General features: G+C 44.7%; 1 protein-coding gene across 6 annotated transcripts in view; it reads right to left on the bottom strand.

Moving 5' to 3' along the window:
* TUBGCP2 (tubulin gamma complex component 2) overlaps positions 1 to 19380 on the bottom strand; it is a 1139845-nt gene that overhangs the window by 1005795 nt on the left and 114670 nt on the right. The window lies entirely within an intron of this gene.

Raw genomic sequence — 19380 nt, 5'->3', positions numbered from 1 at the left:
TACAAACACTAAGGCAACCAGACAAAATCTCATGAAATATTAGCAGGGCAAAAACTTAGCTTTTAGTAGACAGGAACAAAACTGGATGCAAGAGCTCAGAGCAGAAAGGGTCACCAGAAGCCCTGCAGGGCGTCGGCTGCCTTATATCCACTCAGAAATTCCAGATGTCCAATCACACTCCGCCTGTTCAGATGACAGGTTCTTACCATCCCAATCAATTTCACTACCTCTCTTCACTAGCAGAGGGAGTTCATCAGACATCAAAGGTGAAGGGGAGAATGAACTCACACCACCCAATGCCCTAAATACTGAACCTCTGCTTTGCCCACGTGACACTTGTTTGGGTTCAGGGTGATTCCGGCCTGGTGGATCCTGTCCAATACTGTCTCTAGGTGATTTAGATGCTCTTCCCATGTCGCACTATAGATGGCAATGTCGTCCAGGTAGGCACAAGCATAGTCACGGAGACCATCCAGAAGCCGGTCAGCCAGACTTTGGAAGGTCGCCGGAGCATTCTTCATCCCGAATGGCATAACGCGAAACTGGAATAAGCCGAACGGGGTGACAAATGCCGACTTGGGAATAGCGTCAGGACTAAGGGGAATCTGCCAGTAGCCTTTGCATAGATTGATGGTGGTCAAATACTTTGCCCCCGCCAGCCCGTCTAACAACTCATCCACACGCGGCATGGGATATGCATCCGTCACTGTTTTCTCATTGAGCTTACGATAGTCAACACAAAACCGTGTAGTCCCATCCTTCTTGGGCACTAACACTACGGGGGATGCCCAGGGACTGACTCTTCAATGACCCCTAAACGCAACATCTCTTGTATCTCTTGTCGCATCCCCTCTCGTACAGACTCAGGGACGCGGAAGGAGTTTTGTCGCAGGGGGGTCTGATCCTGGGTCTCAACCTTGTGCTGTGCCAGGCGAGTGTACCCTGGTCTCCCCGAAAACATCCTCTGTCGCTGCCTTAACAACTCCTCCGCCTGCTGTCTCTCCCGGGGGCCTAGGTCTTCACACAAGTGTACCTGGTCCCATGTTTTAAACTGAGTCCTTTCCCCTAAGACATCCAGCAAGGGAAGTCCGGCTAAATCCTCTGCTTCAGGTGCACAGATGGCCACTACCTCTTCAGGGCGCTCCCGGTAGGGCTTCAGCATATTCACGTGGAACATGCGGATAACCCTGGGGTCGTCACAATCGGCGACATTATAGGTTGTGTCGGCTATTTTCCACTACCTGGTAGGGCCCCTGCCATGCAGCTTGGAACTTGTTCTGCTTAATGGGCTCTAACACCAGGACCTTCTGTCCTATTTCCAAGGTGCGCTCTCTGCTGGCCCTCCGATCGTACCATACGCGCTGGCGCCGCTGGGTCGCCTACACGTTCTCATGTACAGCCTGGGTCAGCTCCTGTAGGCGGTCCCGGAATTCCAGCACATAGGGTTCAATAGGTACCCCTTCTATGAGGCCCTCCCCTTCCCAGTGTTCTAGCACTAAGTCTAGGGGTCCCCTTACCCGTCTCCCGTATACCAGCTCGAATGGGGAGAACCCCATGGATTCTTTGGGCACCTCCCGATAGGCAAACAGGAGGTGTGGCAAGAATTTCTCCCAGTCCCTGTAGGTCCTGGTGAAAGTCCCAATGAGCTGTTTTAATGTCCCGTTAAAGCGTTCACCAAACCCATTGGTTTGCGGGTGGTACGGGACACTTCTAATGGACTTTACGACACACAGCTTCCACAGTTGCTTGGTCACCTCTGCTGTAAACTGGGTACCCTGGTCCGAGATAATCTCCCAGGGAAATCCAACCCGTGAGAAAACCTGGAGCAGGGCGGCCGCCACTGTCTCTGCCAGTATGTTAGGTAATGCAACCGCCTCTGGATACCGTGTGGCATAATCTACCACTGTCAATATATACCTTTTCCCTGACGGACTGGGTTTGGCTAACGGCCCTATCAGATCGACCGCTACTCGGCTAAATGGTTCCTGCACAATGGGGAGGGGGTGTAAATTTGGCCTTGCATTGATCCCCCCTCTTGCCAATGCGCTGGCAACTGTCACAGGTCTGGCAGTACTGACGAACATCATAGGTTACCCTCGGCCAAAAGAAGCTTTGTGTCAGACGATGCCTGGTGCGACTGACGCCGAAGTGCCCGGCCAAGGGTATGTCATGAGAGATTCGCAGTAACTCCTGCCTATACTTCTTGGGAACTAACAGATGTCGTTTGATAGTGGAGCTCGTCCCTGTGTGGTGCTGCTCTGTGATCCGGTAGAGGAGTCCCTGCTTCCATACAAACTGTTCCCCTTCCAGTACCCCTCTCACCTCCTGTGCCTTCCCACGATATCCCTCCAATGAAGGATCCTCAAGTAACTCCCTCTTAAATTCATCTGGGGTGGCCCAAGAAATGTGTCTGGCTATGGGTTTACCTGTAGGGCTGGGATGTCTTACCTGGGCCCCCTCTGAGTGTGATTCCGCCTCCTCAGCTCGAGCTTGTCTCCGGGTGGTCACAGGATATGTCTCAGCCAGAGGGGCAACCGAGAATGCAGACAACATAGACCCCAAGTCATTTCCCAGTAAGACGTCTGCAGGCAAATCCTCCCATCAAGCCGACCTCAACAAGGCCATCCCCAACTCCCCAGTTCAGGTGAATCCTAGCAGTGGGCAGCCGATGTATAGCTCCCCCTGCTACACGGACTGCCACTGTCCGGTCCGTCTTCTCTTGGTCCCGGACGACATGAGGCTTCACAATGGTCAAAGTTGCCCCGGAATCTCTTAGTCCCTACATACGTTTCCCATTAACCCACACGACCTGTCGATGCTGTTGTCGATTATCTGCCCGGGCTGCCTGCACGGGCTCTACTTCATGCAGCACTTCCTCCATCTCTTCCACCCCTTGGTTAGTCGTAGCCCCCAATGCCGGGTCAGCTTCGCCTTGGTAGCCGTGTACAGCATCCCGGCTGAAGGCAGCTGTTCCCGCCTTTGGCCACTGGGTATGCAGAGTCTGGTTGGGACATTGTCTTTGCAGGTGGCCCAGCTGACGGCAGGTGTGGCATCACGCCCCAGGGGGACTGTGGTAGGCCGGGTTTCTAGCTGGTCCCCCTACAATCTTCGGTGGTTTGGGACCCTCCAGGTCCATGGGCGGGCCCCTAGTAACCATCTTTGATCCGGACAACTGAGGCCTCCTGGCATCATGATGTTCATCGGCCAGACGAGCGGCTTCCTCAAGAGTCGTTGGCAGCCTGTTCCGAAGCCACTCCTGAGTCTCGGGGGTTAGTCCATTAAAGAATCGTTCTAACAAGAACAGCTGGAGGACGTCCTCCTTAGTGGTTGCTTGGCTCCCTTGTACCCACTGTAGCAGTGACCGCCGTAATTTACAGGCCCATTCAGCGTAAGTATCGGTTACGCGTTGTATAAGTCCGCGGAACTTTTGGCGGTATGCCTCTTGTGTCAGCGCATACCGGGCCAAGATCACTTCTTTGATCTGCTCGCAGTCCATACAGTCCTCATCAGGTACCGTGCGATAGGCGTCCGCTGCCCGGCCTGTCAGCTTGCTGGCCAGAATCTGAACCCGTTCCTCCGGCTTTACTTGATGAAAGGCACACTGCTGCTCAAAGTCCTGCAGAAAACCATCAATGTCTTCCTCTGCCTCCCCCAACTGTCGGAAGGCATTATACTGGATCTTTTTGTGGCTTACTGTTAAAGGTACCTGGTCGAAAGCCAGAGCTCCCCCTGCTCCAGCGACCAGGTACCCTCCTCTCTCCGCTCTGCCATCTCCATCTTGGCCTGCTCCACTTTGGTCCGCTCTGCCATCTCCATCTTGGCTAGCTCTATCCTGGTCCGCTCGGCCATCTTTTCCTTCCGATCAGTACGCACATCAGCCATCACCTCTCGTATGATCTCTACTGCAGGGTTTGGGCCATAGAACGCCAGTCTGTTCTTTACCTCCCTCTGGAATTCAGTCTCCTCCTGCAGAAGGGGTATCATATCCCGCTGGCTGCCACCAGTGTAACGGGGTCTTCCAATCTCAGGTACCTCTTTCAGTACCACCCAGTGTTTCCGGAGGTCCACTCTGCTTTGGCTGGAGTCTGAATTTAGGACGCTGGCTGGAATTCCTTGGTTACATGGGCGCATATAAAAGATCACTGCTTCTCCACGTATTTCCAGTCTGACAACACTTTACTCACAGGACACAGAATATATAACACAGATACAGAGGGCAGGCAAATAGAAAAGCGGCAGGCCAGACTTACATTACAATAGCCGCAGGTGGCCGGAGCCTGCCGTTATTTACTGTGGGAATTACAAAGGTGGGGGGGAGGGGGCGGACAAAAGGGGAATATCGTGTCCCCTCTGCCCAGGGCGCAGCCTGTGGGCTGATACATTAGGGACATGCATCTCCCATGGAACCTATTATACATACATATAACTGCACAACATATTCTTGGTGCTGAGTGGTTCCGTAACACGTAACAGAGGCCTGTCTATAACATTACTTAACTCCCTTAATACAGAGGGTGAATGCCATCAGGGCCTGGTGATCTGTCAATTTTAATCTTATTAAGGCGGTTCTGCACTTCTTCCTGGGTTAGGCAGGTAATACTTAACGGGGAGTTTACGTTATCACTCTGCATTTCTCCTGGCAAATCCTTTTCCTGTGTGAACACTGTTGAGAAAAAAAGTATTTAAAAACATTTGCTTTTCCCACATCGCTCTCTATGATATCACCCTCATTGTTCTTTGAAGGGCCAACACCATCAATTTTAATCATTTTACTGTTTATATAATTAAAGAATAGTGGGAGTTTGTTTTACTTTACTTAGCAATGAGACTCTCAGTTTCCACTTTTGCTTAATGTATTTGTTTTTTTTTACACATTTTATTTTTTTCTCTATAACTTTTTAATGCTTCTTCATTGCCTTCTTGTTTTAGCTTCTTAAATGCCTTGTTCTTGTTATTTATTGCCCTTTTTACATCCTTATTTAGCCACATTGGTGTTCTCCTGTTCCTAGCCCTTTTATTTCTGTACGGTATGGCTAGCTCGCAGTGGGTGTGCAAAACTGATTTAAATATTTCCCATTTATTTTCCGTGCTCCTATTTTTGAGGACATTGTCCCTATCAATTTGGTGAAGGTCCTCTCTAAGCTGATCAAACTTTGCTTCCCTGAAATTCAGCGTTTTTGTAACCCCTTTCCAGGGCACCTTACTGAAGGACAAGTGGAATTGTATTATATTGTGGTCACTGTTCCCTAGGTGCCCATCGACTCGTACTTCTGTTATTCTATCTGGCCTGTTGCTTAAAATTACCGTATTTTTCGGACCATAAGACGCACTTTTTTCCCCAAAAATTTTGGTGGAAAGTGGAGGGTGCATCTTAAGGTCGCAATACACTAACCTCCGATCATGGCTGGAGGCTGGTGCGGGTGCCGCGGGGCTCTGTAGTGCGGTGGTGGCAGCGGGCTGTGCTCCGGTGCAGGGGTAGCGGCTCTCTGTGCTAAGGTGCAGGGGCGGCGGGATCTCTGCAGGACCAGATCTCATTGCAGAAATAGGAATCTCGTCCCCCGAGATCTGGGGATGAGATCTGAACCTGCGCATGCGCCGTCCCCGGACCGGCGGCCATCTTCCCGGCGTCCATGTTCCCGGAGGCCACCGCAACATGGCGGCGGACAGCAAGGGATGTGCGGGGGCCTCCGGGCTTGGAGGAAATGCCGGCGGATCCGCCGCCGCCCCTGCACCAGAGCAGAGAGCCGCCACCCTCACCCCACAGAGCCCACCTGCCCCAGCACAGCACAGCTGCCCCAAGCCCAGCTGCCCCAGCACAGCCCAGCTGCCCCAGCCTCAGCACAGCTAAGCTGCCCCAGCAGAGCCCAGCTGCCCCAGCACAGCTGCCCCAGCCCAGATGCTCCAGCACAACCAACCTGCCCCAGCACAGAGCCGCCACCGCACGAGCCTGGACCACTGAATGACCCCTGTGACCACTCCTCCACCTGTGCCGGATCCCTTCCCAGGTAAGCTGAATTCGGACTGTAAGACGGGGCCCCCCATTTGACACATTATTTTTTCCCTATTTTCCTTCTGAAAATTGGGGTGCGTCTTATGGTCCGGTGCGTCTTATAGTCCGAAAAATACGGGCAAGTCCAGAAGGGCTGTCCCCCTAGTTGGGCCCTGCACAAGTTGTGACAGATAATTATCCTTGGTCAGTGACAGAAATTGGTTTCCTTTCTGAGATACGCAAGTTTCAGTTTCCCAGTCTATTTCGGGGTAGTTGAAGTCCCCCATAATAATCACCTCATTGTGATTTGCTGCTTTGTCTATTTGTTTCAATAATACATTTTCAGAGGCTTCTGCTATATTTGGTGGATAACAAACCCCTATGAGGATTTTATTACTTTTCCCTCCTTGTATATCCACCCATAGAGACTTCACCTCTTCATTTCCCTCTTGTATATCTTCTCTTAGTGTGGGCTTTAAAGTGGACTTTATATATATACAGACTCCACCCCCTTTCCTTTTTTTACGATCCCTCCTAAACAAATCATATCCTTGCAAGTTAGCCGCCCAGTCATAGCTGTCATTTAACCATGTCTCAGTTATTCCTACTATGTTGTATTTTTCCTCATACATTATCAACTCCAGATCTACAATCTTATTGGTCAGGCTTCTTGCGTTGGTCAGCATGCAGGAAAGAAGTTTTGCTTCCTTTTTCTTAGCTTCCTTCTGAGTACCCTGTCTTGAGTGTCATTTGTTTCCGCTTTTGTTGACAGAGTAACAGAGTAACAGAGTACGGCTATAAAAAATATGAAAAATTGAGAATACTTAGCGCATAAATTGGCTAATTCATGTGTACCAGGGAGCCACGATAAGGTGAATCTCGTTGCTGGGATCCTGCCTAATGTGAATCCTCTCAAGCTGAAGCCTACATTTATATGTGAAGGTGGGATCCTGCCGTGACTAAAACCTCCAGAGTCGGAGGGGCGGAATGCTCAGTCAGACAGCCTATGTGTACAAATATCAAAAGACTGACCGTCACTTCCAAACAGAAATCAGGCGGGTACGGGTAAAAATACTTAGTGCATAAATCGGACAATTCATGTTTACCTGGCAGCGTTATAGGATAAGATAGGTGCTAGCAACGAGAACAGCCTTGTCGCAGCTGCAGGGTACACATGAATTTGCAATTTATGCGCCAAGTATTCTCAATTTTCCATATTTTCTAGAGAAGTAATGCAAATCAAATTACTTATCTTTCATGTTTGCATGCTATAGCGCTACAGAGTGCTACTTTTTTTTTTTGTTATATATGGAGATGGCTACTCTTAGTAAGCACCTGCACAGATCCTATTTATGTTTGCAAGGGACGGTCAGTCTTTTCATATTTGCCTGTTTTTTGAGGGACGACTTGACATTTTTATTGGTACCATTTTAAGGCACATGACATTTTTTACATTGACTTTATTCTTTGGATCAGCACGATTACAGCGATACCACATTTATTTTTTTTTTATATTTTGGTGCTTTTACGCAATAAAAACAATTTTATAGAAAAAAATAGTTTTGCATCGTTTTATTCTGAGAGCTATAACTTATTTGTTATTACCTCCATAACAACAGCCGCTGTCCTGGCAGCACTAATACCCCTCACAAGCTCACACACTGGAATTCTCAGTTCCCTTGATGTGAGCTACACATACATTTTGGAGCAAACGTGGCATCCGCACAGATAGAAGCCTTTGATTGGGACCCCTTCAAAGGCTTCTTTCCGTGTGGCCGCTATCTTGCTTGCACCAATGTCCTTCATAGCACCACTTTGGATTCTGCAAATGGACTACAACATTTCTCCAAACAACTTATAACGCATTACCTATGTGATCTATTACGTCTCATGTGGTTGCCCTAAATTGTTTCTCTGGGTACCATGGACCCTTCTGATTTAAAACGAAACACTAGTTTAAATTGCCACGACTTTTATATGTGCTTTTTTTCAGATTTTTTTTATTACTATTATTTTTTTCATGTATAGATTTATTTATTTTCTATTTGAGAATGATACCTTTGTTCACCTGCAGTTCTGCATAGGACCTGGTAGATCCGTTATTGCTTTTACGGGATTCATTTCCATCATTCACAAAAAATTTGAAAGATAAAGCCTGAGACAATTTATGACAGCTGTGGTACATACTACATATCTAGAGGAATCTATGACCGATTGGCAATGCACGTTTATTGTTTACTGGATAGAATTTGTTTGCTTTGGCTTAAATATGTTTGCCATTTTCACCAGTCTTCCATCTGTGTTCCCCTGATGGAGGATTGTTATTTACCTTTGTTTTTGTATCTGTTGCCTCTGAGACTGGAGTGCAGGTGCGCTCTTCTCCGCTCCAGTCTATGCATCTTTTTACCGTTCTGCTCTTGTCCGGAAGCCTTTGCAATGTGTTCTCGCTCCAGGACATGCGTGGTAGCAGTCTGATGGCTGGGGATGGATGAGGGGTACGTGTGGCAATCTGTGCAGGTGTCGGCAGTCCAATACCAGTCATGAGATTAAGGTCACGAGGATTTAACCCTTTCATGACCCAGCCTAATTTGACCTTAATGACTTGGCCATTTTTTGCAATTCTGACCAGTGTCCCTTTATGAGGTAATAACTCTGGAACGCTTCAACGGATCCTAGCGATTCTGAGATTGTTTCTTCGTGACATGTTGGGCTTCATGTTAGTAGTAAATTTAGGTTGATAATTTTTGCATTTATTTGTGAAAAAAAATCGTTAATTTGGTGAAAATTTTGCAATTTTCAAATTTTGAATTTTTATTCTGTTAAACCAGAGAGTTAGGCTGGTTTCACATTTGCGTTTTTTAGCGCTGGAAAAAAACGCTAACCTGCGCATGCGTTTTTTCCCCTATCTTTAACATGGGTGCGCATACTTGCGCGCTTGTAAGCGCATGTATGCGATTTTCAAGCGCTGCGTTTTTTTGGGGTGTGCGATTGGATTTTCCAGACGCATCATGTTGCATTTTTTGGCCCTGCAAAAAAGCGCATGCGCACATATGCGCACGTTTTGCGCTAAAAAGTGCCATTATAGCCTATGGATGCGCATATGTGCGCACTGGCATGCTCATGTAAGCGTTTTTTTGCATAAGCGTTTTTTTTTTTTTACAATGGAATTTAGGGGTTTGAGTTAGAGTTAGGGTTAGTTAAGGGGGTTTAGGGTTAGGGTTAGGGTCAGGGTCAGGGTTAGGGTTGGGTTTTGGGTCAGGGTTAGGGTTTAGTATGGTTTGGTTAAGGGTTAGGGTCAGGGTTAGGGTCAGGATTAGGGTTAAGTATGGTTTTGTTAAGGGTTAGGGTCAGGGTTAGGGTTAGGGTTAGGGTCAGGGTTAGGGTTAGGGTCAGGGTTAGGGTTAAGTATGGTTTTGTTAAGGATTAGGGTCAGGGTTAGGGTCAGGATTAGGGTTAAGTATGGTTTTATTAAGGGTTAGGGTCAGGGTTAGGGTTAGGGTTAGGGTTAGGGTCAGGGTTAGGGTTAGGGTTAGGGTTAGGGTTAGGGTTAGGGTCAGGGTTAGGGTTAAGTATGGTTTTGTTAAGGGTTAGGGTCAGGGTTAGGGTCAGGATTAGGGTTAAGTATGGTTTTATTAAGGGTTAGGGTCAGGGTTAGGGTTAGGGTTAGGGTTAGGGTTAGGGTCAGGGTTAGGGTTAGGGTTAGGGTTAGGGTTAGGGTCAGGGTTAGGGTTAAGTATGGTTTTGTTAAGGGTTAGGGTCAGGGTTAGGGTCAGGATTAGGGTTAAGTATGGTTTTGTTAAGGGTTAGGGTCAGGGTTAGGGTTAGGGTTAGGGTCAGGGTTAGGGTTAGGGTTAGGGTCAGGGTTAGGGTTAGGGTTAGGGTCAGGGTTAGGGTTAGGGTTAGGGTTAGTTAGGGTTTAGGGTTTGGGTTAGGGTTAAGTATGATTTGGTTAAGGGTTAGGGTCAGGGTTAGGGTTAGGGTTAGGGTCAGGGTTAGGGTTAGGGTTAGGGTCAGGGTTAGGGTTAGTAAAGTCATGGTTTGGGTAGTGTGAGGGGCCACCTAAAAATGTTGGAAAAAAACGCAAACGCGGTAAAAACGCGCTAAAAACGCATACAAACGCATAAAAACGCTGCGTTTTTTTCATGCATGCTCATAAAAATGCTTGAAAAAAACGCAGCAGTTGTATGCTTATGTATGCGTTTTTTCAATGCGTTTTTTTGCGGGAAAAACGCGCTGCAAAAAAAAGCAAGTGTGAAACTAGCCTTATGTGACATAAAATAGTTACTAAATAACATTTCCCACATGTCTCCTTTACATCACCATAATTTTGAAAACAATGTTAGGAAGTTATAAGGGTTAAAAGTTGACCAGCGATTTCTCATTTTTACAACAAAATTTACAAAACCATTTTTTTTGGGGTGAACACCTCACATTTGAAGTCACTTTGAGGGGTCTATATGGTAGAAAATATCCAAAAGTGACACCATTCTAAAAACTGCACCCCTCAAACTACTCAAAACTACATTCAAGAAGATTATTAACCCTTCAGGTGCTTCACAGGAACTAAAGCAACGTGGAAGGAAAAAATGGACATTTTAATTTTTGTAACAAAAATTTTCTTTTAGCATCATTTTTTTCATTTTCACATGGGTAACAGGAGAAATTGCCCAACAAATTTTAGTATCCATTTTATCCTGAGTACACCGATACCACACATGTGGTTATAAACCACTGTTTGGGCACATGGCAGGGCTCAGAAGAGAAGGAGCGCCATTTGACTTTTTGAATGGAAAATATGCTGGAATATTTAGCGGTTGCCATGTCGCGTTTGGAGAGCCCCTGTGCGCCTAAACATTGGAGCTCCCCCACAAGTGACCACATTTTGGAAACTAGACCCTCCAAGGAACTTATCTAGATGCATAGTTATCACTTTGAACCCCCAGGTGCTTTACAAATTGATCTGTAAAAAACAAAAAAAAAAACTTTTTTTCACAAAAATTTTATTTTAGCCTCAGTTTTTTCATTTTCACATGGGCAACAGGATAAAATGGATCATAAAATTTGTTGGGCAATTTCTCCTGAGTGCACCGATACCTCATATGTGGTCATAAACCACTGTTTGGGCGCACGGCAGGGCCCGGAAGGGAAGGAGCGCCATTTGGCTTTTTGAATGGAAAATTAGCTCCAATCATTAGCGGACACCATGTCGTGTTTGGAGAGACCCTGTGTGCCTAAACTTTCAACAAATGACCCCATTTTGGAAACTAGACCCCCTAAGGAGCTTATCTAGATGTGTCGTGAGCACTCTGAACTCCCAAGTGCTTCACAGAAGTTTATAACGCAGAACCGTGAAAAAAAAAATAATTTTTTCCTCATAAAATGATTTTTAGCCCACTTTTTATTTTCACAAGGGTAGCAGGATAAATTGGACCCCAAAAGTTGTTGTTCAGTTTCTCCTGAGTCCGCTGGTGTCCCATATGTGGGGGAGGACCACTGTTTGGGCACACGTTGGGGCTCGGAAGGGAACTAGTGATGTTTTGAAATGTCGACTTGATGGAATGGTCTGCGCGCGTCATGTTACGTTTGCAGAGCCCCTGATGTACCTCAACAGTGGAAACCCCCCACAAATGACCCCATTTTGGAAACTAGACCACCCAAGGAACTAATCTAGATGTATGGTGAGCACGTTGAACCCCCAAGTGCTTCACACAAGTTTATAACGCAGAACCGTGAAAATAAAAAAAAATTTTCCCACAAAAAACTTTTTTAGCCCCCAATTTTTACTTTTTCCAAGGGTAACAGGAGAAATTAGACTCCCAAAGTTGTTGTGCAATTTTTCCGGAGTACGCTGATACCCCATATGTGGGGGCAAACCACTGTTTGGGCACACGTCGGGGCTCGGAATGGAGGGAGCACTGTTCGACTTTTTGAAGGCAAAATTGGCTGGAATAAATGGTGGCGCCATGTCGTGTTTGGAGACCACGTGATGTGCCTAAACAGTGGAAACCCCTCAATTCTATCTCCAAGCCTAACCCCAACCTTAATCCCTGCCCTAATCATAACCCTAACCACAACCCTAATCCCAACTCTAACCCTAATCTCAACCCCAACCCACCCCTAACCCTAATCTTAACCTTAATTCCAACCCTAACCCTAGCCATAACCCTAACCCTAGCTCTAACCCTAGCCCTAACCCTAACTGAAAAATAAAAATATTTTATTTATTTTATTATTTGTCCCTATGGGGGGTGATAAGAGGGGCAGTGATTTTCTTTTTTTTATTTTTATCACTGTGAGAGTTTATCACAGTGATCAAAATTTAAAAAAAAAATGAATCTGCAGCCGGGAAATGCCGGCGAGCAATGCGCCCTCCATTTTCCAAGATGGCGGCGCCCATGAACCGGGACGGCGGGACACCGGGACGGCCAGGGGGCTTTGTAAGTATCGTGGGGAGTGAGAGGGAGGGGGCAGACTATGACAGCGGCGGCCGTTCGCCGCCGTTCGGCACCGTCAGTCGGTGTGGGGGAGTTAAATTAGTGTCTCCAGCCATTTCAGCATCGGCCATGGCTGGATTGTACTATTTCATCAATTTTCATTGATGAAATATTACTATCGCTCTGATTGGCTGTTTCACTTTCAACAGCCAATCAGAGCGATCGTAGGCACAGGGGGGCTAAGCCACCCTCCCTGGGGTGAAGCACAAAGCCTCCTGTCATTGCGGGTCGGGTGACCTTTCAGTGACCCCGGTCACCCGACCCGCAGGGGGGCTTTGAAGTCATGACACAGGGTATGCGTCATAGGTCGGATTGGCACAGACTTTCATGACGCATACGCTGTGTCACAGGTCGGTAAGGGGCTAAGGTCCTGCAGTGAACACTGTTTTAATCAATCACTCGCCCCTTGGGAAGTGAAATGTGCATTGGGGATTTATTTGCACTTTGTGGGGGATCATTCAGCTGAATGGATAAGAATTGAGATCAATACTCTTATGGGCCAATTTGTAATTAATAGTGGGAAGGTTTTTTGAGGACGCCTAATTGTCACTGAGGAATATATGGATACTTTTTTCTGATTTCCTCTCCTTCATTTATCCACCACCAGGACCCATCTATTTACATGATTCACATTCTTTGTTACCATCAGTTTGTCTATGTTATAAACCCATGTGTGATTTTTTAATATTTTGTAGGAATAAAAGATATATCTTTTAGCTTCAAACACTCAATTTGGTTCTGTTTGCAAGAAGTGTTTTCTCTAGTTTTGTGTTAGCGTAAGCATTTAAGGTATATTAACCCCTTAGCGACAGAGCCAGTTTGCAGCTTAATGACCAGGCCAATTTTTACAATTCTGACCACTGTCCCTTTATGAGGTTATAACTCTGGAACGCTTTAATGGATCCCGCTGATTCTAAGACTGTTTTTTCGTGACATATTGTACATCATATTAGTGGTAAAATTTCTTCGATAAGTCTTGTGTTTATTTATGAAAAAAATGGAAATATGGCGAAAATTTTGAAAATTTTGCAATTTTAAAACTTTAAATTTTTATGCCCTCAAATCAGAGAGATGTGTCACACAAATTTCTTAATAAATAACATTTCCCACATGTCTACTTTACATCAGCACAATTTTGGAAGCAAAATTTTTTTTTGTTAGGAAGTTATAAGGGTTAAAAGTTGACCAGCGATTTCTCATTTTTACAACAAAATTTACAAAACCATTTTTTTAGGGACCACATCATATTTAAAGTCATTTTGAGGGGTGTACATGACAGAAAATACCCAAAAGTGGCACCATTCTAAACACTAGACCCCTCAAGGTGCTCAAAACCACATTCAAGAAGTTTATTAACCCTTTAAGTGCTTCACAGGAACTAAAGCAATGTGGAAGGAAAAAATTAATATTTAACTTTTTTTTGCAAAAAATTTACTTCAGAACCAATTTTTTTTATTTTCACAAGTGTTAAAAGAGAAAATCAACCACAAAATTTGTTGTACAATTTCTCCTGAATACGCCGATACCCTATATGTGGGGGTAAACCACTATTTCAGCACACGGCAGAGCTCGCAAGGGATGGAGCGCCGTTTGACTTTTTCAACGCAGAATTGGCTGGAATTGAGATCGGATGCCATGTTGCGTTCGGAGAGCCCTTAATGTGCCTAAACAGTGGAAACCTCCAACAAGTGACCCCATTTTGGAAACTAGACCCATTAAGGAACTTATCTAGATGTGTGGTGAGCACTTTGCATCCCCAAGGGCTTCACAGAAGTTTATAACGTAGAGCCGTGAAAATAAGAAATCTATTTTTTTCCACAAAGATGATCTTTTCGCCCCCAAATTTTTATTTTTTACAAGGGTAACAGGAGAAATCATACCCGCACAGTTGTTATGCGATTTGTCCTGAGTACGCCGATACCCCATATGTGGGGGGGAACCACTGTTTGGGCGCATGGGAGAGTTCGGAAGGGAAGGAGTGCCATTTTGGAATGCAGACTTTGATGGAATGGTCTGCGGGCATCATGTTGCGCTTGCAGAGCCCCTGATGGGCCTAAACAGTGGAAACTCCCCACAAGTGACCCCATTTTGGAAATTAGACCCCCTAATGAACTTATCTAGATGTGTGGTGAGCACTTTGAACCCCCAAGCGCTTCACAAAAGTTTATAAACGCAGAGCCGTGAAAATAAAAAGTCTTTTTTTATTTCCACAAAAGTGATTTTTTTAGACCCCCAAAGTTGGCAAATAGTGGAAACCCCTCAATTCTTGCTCCAACCCTAACCCCAACACACCCCTAACCCTAATCCCAACCCTAACCCTAATCCCAACCCTAATCCTAACCCTAATTCTAGTTCGCCCCAACCCTAATTCTAACCCTAGTCGTGACCCGAGCCCTAACCCTAGCCCTAGCACAACCCTAACCCTAGCCTAACCCTAGCCCTAACCCTAGCTCAACCCTAACCCTAGCCCAACCCTAACCCTAACCCTACCCTAACCCTAACCCTAATGGAAAACTGAAAAAAAAAATATTTTCTTTATTTCATTAAATATAATGAAATAAAGAAAATATTTTAGGGAGTGATAAACGGGGGGGTTATGTACTATTTTTTTTATTTTGATCACTATGAAAGTTTATCATAGTGATCAAAATAATTAATGGAATCTGCCAGCCGGAGCCGGCAGATTCCCGGCGGGCGCACTGCGCATGCGCCCGCCATTTTCAAGATGGCGGCGCCCATCGGAGGATGCCGGCGGGACGTGGGACCACCGGGAGGGGACGGAGGGCCATGGAGAGGTACCGGGGGGGGATCGGGGACCCTATTTCTCTCTCCTCTGATGTGCGATCACATCAGAGGAGAAATTAAATGTGAAATCGCGGCTTTTTTTTTTTTGCTGTCACCGTTATAGGGTTAATAACGGCGATCGCAAAAGCGGGGGTCGGTAAAAACCGACCGATTCATGTTCTCTGGGGTCTCGGCTACCCCTGGCAGCCGAGACCCCGGATAAAATCCGACACTGGGGGGCGCTATTCACTTAAATCACAGCGCCGTGAATTAACGGCGCTGTGGTTTTAGTACCCTTAATTACCGCCGTTAAAAGGCGTTTCGGCGGTCGTTAAGGGGTTAAGGCTTTAATTTTTTTTTTTTTTTTTTAACAAAAATGTTCATGAGCCTTCTTTCATTACACAAAACAATCAGTAATAGATCGTTCTGTTTATATAGTCTGCCATTTACTTGACAGGACAGGTCCTGATTACATAGTATGATGAGCTGCCGATATTGAAAATCATTCAAAGCCAACAGATCATTTCTTCCTATGAACGAAAGTTTTCACGTTCGTCAGGTGATTGGCAGACTCTTTACACAGCATGATTATTTGGACTAGCGCTGTGTGAATGCACAATATAATGAAATGTAAATAAACCTTAATCTTACATCTACTAAAATAAATGAGATTCTCTCCTCTCTTTGCAATAGTAAACAAATTAGTCAGTCCTTCTATTAACCCCTTAGTGAGGGAGCCAATTTGCAGCTTAACCCCTTCATGACCCAGCCTATTTTGACCTTAATGACCTGGCCATTTTTTGCAATTCTGACCAGTGTCCCTTTATGAGGTAATAACTCAGGAACGCTTCAACGCATATTAGCGATTCTGAGAATGTTTTTCGTGACATATTGGGCTTCATGTTAGTGGTAAATTTAGCACTGGGGAACAATTTGAAAAAAATTTTCTGTTGAGTTAGGTTTTTGAGCTGATTTATACTAAAATTGGCATGCTGATTCCAAAAATGTAGTCAGTTTTTTTCTATCACATCAAGTTTTTCCTCCTCAACTTACCTGCCATAGAAGCACAATTGCACTGATTTCTGTAATAAGACTTGTTATCTGAGTACAATTCGACTCATATAGAGCTACGTGGCAACTTGTAAGAGTAGTCACAACTGAGACAGTGTGGTGAGAGGTGTGTACAGCTCCCAATACGTCATAATTATCAATATCTTTACTAAAAAAATGTATCGTAGTAGGAATAAATAGGATTTGTGATAGCTTTTCTCTTTACATTGTGCGCTTAGTTGTAATTTAGATATCTTTTATGATTTTTTTCTTTGTTAGTTTTCAAAGCTTGTAACTTTCCATCTCAGTGTTTTATTTACTTATGTACATATTTCATTTGTTTCAGTTCATGCCTGCTCCTTCTTCCTCTCGTCGTAAATGCCTAAACAACCCTGACTCCTTCTGCTGTATTTGTGGTGTTTTCACCATTCCAGTTCAAAGGGCAAACATCAGTGCATTTGTCAAACAAGCATATTTTGCATATTTTAAAGTAAAACTCGGTGATCAAGATAAGCCATGGTCCCCTTACATAGTGTGCAAGCAGTGTGTCGAGAGTTTACGGATGTGGACCAAAGGAACACGTGAAAAGTTGGCATGGTGTGGAGAGAGCAAAAAAGTCATTCCACAGACTGTTACTTCTGTTTAGTGAAAACATCAGGATTTAACAGCAAAAATAAAAGTAAAATAGAATATCCAAATCTACCGTCAGCTATCAGACCAAAGCCTCATTCAGCTGAAATTCCAGTGCCAGTTTTCGAACAGCTACCATCTCTAGAAGTTTTGAGTGATGTTGATGAACACAGTGACAGCAATGATGCAGAATTTGAAAGTCACAAGGATTCAGTTCGTAAGGGATTTGATCAGCACGAGTTAAATGATTTAGCACGTGAATTGGGCTTATCAAAAAAAAGCTTCAAAATTACTAGCATCAAGGCTGAATGAGAAACAGTTACTTGAACAAGGAGCGAAGGTATCATACTTTCGTACTAGAGAAAGTACATTTTTGCAGTACTTTCGGTGTGACAGCGGTTTTGTGTTTTGCCATAATATTCCTGGTTTACTACAAGAATTAGGGCTTTCAATGTACAATCCAAATGAATGGCGACTGTTTATTCATAGCTCAAAGCGGAGTCTTAAGTGTGTCCTTCTACACAATGGCAATTTATTTGGTGCAGTCCCTATTGGGCATTCTGTCTCTCTTCGTGAAGAACATGGAGATGCAAAGAGAGTTATTGAGTTATTGAAATATGACACACACAATTGGATCATCAGTGTTGACCTTAAAATGGTTTGCTTCCTTCTTGGTCAGCAACGTGGGTACACAAAGTATCCCTGCTTTCTCTGTATGTGGGATAGCAGAGCTCGAGAAAAGCATTGGGTTGAGTCGAATTGGCCTCCAAGATCAGGTCTTAAACCTGGAGATCCTAACATTCTACATCAGCCACTTGTTGACAGGAAGAATATACTATTCCCACCTCTGCACATAAAACTAGGTCTCATGAAGCAATTTGTAAAAGCATTGCCAACTGACGGCGACTGTTTTAAGTACATCATGTGGGCACTTCCTGGACTGTCCATTGAAAAAAATCAAGGCTGGTGTGTTTGATGGTCCACAAATTCGACAGCTCATCAAAGATGAACATTTCACCGGGACTATGTCAGATCTTGAGAAGAATGCTTGGTTATCATTCAAAGACGTCGTCAAGAACTTTCTTGGAAATACACGTGCAAGTAATTACAAAGAAATTGTTCAGAAACTATTGGAGATCTACAAAGCGCTTGGTTGCAACATGAGTATTAAACTACATTTTCTGCATTGCCATCTTGCCAACTTTCCGGAAAATCTTGGTGCTATTAGCGATGAGCAAGGTGAACGATTTCACCAAGATTTGAAGGTTATGGAAGACCGTTACCAGGGTAGATGTGATGTACATATGATGGCTGACTATTGCTGGAGCATCAAACGTGATTGTCCTCAAGTTAAACACTCCAGAAAAAGCTATAAATGTACATTTTTACCTTAAATACTTGCTTATATATATATATATATATATATATATATATATATATATATATATATCTCCTTTGTAAAAAACATGATAGTGTTAAAAAACATTTGTCATGCCTATTTCTTATATATTTCACTTTTTGTTTATATTTGTACTATTGTCTCCTGAGTACACCGATACCTCATAGGTGGTTATAAACCACTGTTTCGGCGCACGGCAGGGCTCAGAAGGGAAGGAGCGCCATTTGACTTTTTGAATGGAAAATATTCTGGAATATTTAGCGGTTGCCATGTCGCGTTTGGAGAGTCCAGGTGTGCCTAAACATTGGAGCTCTCCCACAAGTGACCCCATTTTGGAAACTAGACACTCCAAGGAACTTATCTAGATGCATAGTGAGTACTTTGAACCCCCAGGTGCTTCACAAATTGATCCGTAAAAAAAAAGTACTTTTTTTTCACAAAAATTTTCTTTTAGCCTCAGTTTTTTCATTTTCACATGGGCAACAGTGTAAAATGGATCCTAAAATTTGTTGGGCACTTTCTCCTGAGTACACTGATACCTCATATGTGGTCATAAACCACTGTTTGTGCATACGGCAGGGCCCGGAAGGGAAGGAGCGACATTTGACTTTTTGAATAGAAAATTAGCTCCAATCCTTAGCGGACACCATGTCGCGTTTGGAGAGTCCCTGTGTGCCTAAACACTGGAGCTCCCCCACAAGTGACCTCATTTTGGAAACTAGAACCCCGAAGGAACTTATCTAGATGTGTGGTGAACACTTTGAACCCCCAAGTGCTTCACAGAAGAGTATAACGCAGAGCAGAAAAAATAAAAAATCTTTTTCCTCAAAAATTATTTTTTAGCCCGCTATTTTTTATTTTCACGAGGGTAACAGGAGAAATTGGACACCTAAAGTTGTTGTCCAGTTTCTCCTGAGTACACTGGTACCTCATATGTGGGGGGAACCACTGTTTGGGCACACGTCGGGGCTCGGAAGTGAAGTAGTGCCGTTTTAAAATGCCGACTTGATGGAATGGTCTGCGGGCGTCATGTT

This window comes from Dendrobates tinctorius, unplaced genomic scaffold (assembly GCF_039654945.1).
Source record: "Dendrobates tinctorius isolate UK_male_01 unplaced genomic scaffold, ASM3965494v1 ptg000037l, whole genome shotgun sequence".
Taxonomy (NCBI): Eukaryota; Metazoa; Chordata; class Amphibia; order Anura; family Dendrobatidae; genus Dendrobates; species Dendrobates tinctorius.
This window is presented reverse-complemented; position numbering and strand designations above follow the sequence as displayed.